The sequence below is a fragment of the Etheostoma spectabile genome, chromosome 15 (genome assembly GCF_008692095.1).
Source record: "Etheostoma spectabile isolate EspeVRDwgs_2016 chromosome 15, UIUC_Espe_1.0, whole genome shotgun sequence".
NCBI lineage: Eukaryota > Metazoa > Chordata > Actinopteri > Perciformes > Percidae > Etheostoma > Etheostoma spectabile.
The window spans coordinates 34,958,040-34,960,223 of record NC_045747.1 but is presented as its reverse complement, the minus strand read 5'-3'; the positions used below and the strand labels follow the sequence as shown (position 1 = coordinate 34,960,223).

The 2,184-nt window shown below is 45.3% G+C and overlaps 1 protein-coding gene across 1 annotated transcript in view; it reads left to right on the top strand.

Moving 5' to 3' along the window:
- Nucleotides 1-2,184, top strand: part of LOC116702641 (dual specificity protein phosphatase 3) — a 22,973-nt gene that overhangs the window by 10,206 nt on the left and 10,583 nt on the right. The window lies entirely within an intron of this gene.

The following is a 2,184-nucleotide window of genomic DNA, read 5'->3' as shown; positions in this document are numbered from 1 at the left end:
TTTCTAAGCTTTTTTCTTCCACCCTTATCACTCCAATTGACATTAAAGTCCTCCATCAATATAACCTCTTTGTTAAAATCCAAACTATGAAAGAGCTTTTTTAACGGATCATAGAAGTCAAGCTTTGCTGAGGAATTTTGATAGACAGATTAAAGTAAATGCCATTTTAGCTGTGAAATGTTGACACCAACACTGGAGCAACAACAATGGAGATGTTAATATTCAGCTCTTGCAATGAGATGACCTCCTTAATGCTGCTGGAGTTTCTCGGGCTAAACATAGCCCTCTGCTGTAAACGCCACCTCAGAAGACTCCATCACAGCCTTCAGCCACCGCGCCGTCCGAGCGAACTCTGCTGAGCAGCTTCCAAAAAAGGCCCCCAACCGAGCGACCATTATAGACAACCGCGGCAGCACAGGGGGTGAGTGGAGACAAGCCATTGATTGAATAGCAAACAGGGGTTGCCCTGGCAGCGCCAGGGGAGTGTAGGGCAGTGGTAGTCAGGGTCTAGCATTGGCTACAAGCAGGTTGTTAAGAAGAGTTGCAAACAGGGTGCTTTGAAAGACGTCGGGTTGTGTTTTTGCTGTTGGTTGCGGTCGGGGATTGCGTTCTACATCACCAGCAAGAAGTAATAGTATGGTGAATTAAACAAGTCCATGGCGTGGGTTAGATGGCATTTCATGCCATGTGGAAGACACTTTGCGTATCCATTGATGTTGAATGTAGTACACCAGCAGGTGTTGGCTACTGCCAACACAGGTGTTTTCATTGTTTAAGCGATGTTGCACAGGCAGCAACAACAGCGCAACAATGTATGCTTGTATGGTTGTATTTAGTATGATTATTTTGACCCCAGTTCACAACTCTGGGCTACCACAAATTTATCAGTAACGCCAACTGTATAGATAGACAACTAATCTAACGGTAATTTAGACAGCTAGCAATCTCCTGTCTGTCTGCCTCAGTCTCCCGGTCGGTTTGAGAGCTGACGACAGCCCCGGGGACACATCCACAGTCAGCCCCCAGCCAGCTAGCAACCAACCAGTATCATTACAGCCCCAGGGACACATCCACAGTCACCCCCCAGCCAGCTAGCAACCATCCACTATTATCATGGCCCCGGCCGGGGGACACATCCCAGCCAGGTAGCAGCCAGCCGCTCAGCACTTAACTCCGGTTTTAAGGAGAGAAACAGCAGTTTAAAAACCAATCGGGAAACAGACCAAGGCACCCGAGTCACAACGGCGGCCATTCGTATTGTTACACTTCTGTTAGCGTTACCGGTGCTACCTCCCACCCCCCTTTGCTTTTGGCCAGCTTTGCAGTAAGCTAAATTTACCAGGCAAAACGGGGATAAGGCACCAAAAGGACTAATACTAAAAGTAATTTAGATTAAAGATGTCTCACTCCGGGACACAGGTTTTTGGATCTGAGACTCGCTATTTTGGTTTCATATTGTATATTGTTACAGCCCTAGTGCACGTCTGTGTACGTCATCTTTGTGGGTTAAAACACACAAAACTGATCACTTAGTGCTAATATTTAGTATATAGTTAAAATACTTATCAGTATAGTATATAAGTATTTCTATAGAACTAGAGAACTACAGCATTCTGTAACATTCATAATACATATGTAAAAACAAGTCTGAAATAAAGCTGCAAGCGTTGTACGGGCCCTCGCTAATGTGCGCGCGTCTGGGTTACTGGCGGACGTTGCAATCGTGCATTTGACACTGGCAAATCATCACCAATGAAGATGGAACTCCCTGCTGTGTTCAATGATACCTCACACAAAACTCTACACTCACCTAAAGCTTAGGATTTAGGATTAGGAACAACTGTTCAATTTCTTATTAATGCAATTATCTAATCAACCAATCACATGGCAGTTGCTTCAATGCATTTAGGGGTGGGTCCTGCTCAAGACAATCTCCTGAACTCCAAACTTGAATGTCAGAATGGGAAAGAAAAGTGATTCAAGCTATTTTGAGCGTGGCATGGTTGTTGGTGCCAGACGGGCCGGTCTGAGTATTTCACAATCTGCTCAGTTACTGGGATTTCCACGCACAACCATTTCCAGGTTTTACAAAGAATGGTGTGAAAAGAGAAAAACATCCAGTGTGGGGAAGTCCTGTGGGCGAAAATGTCTTGTTGATGCTAGAGGTCAGAGGAGAATGGGCCG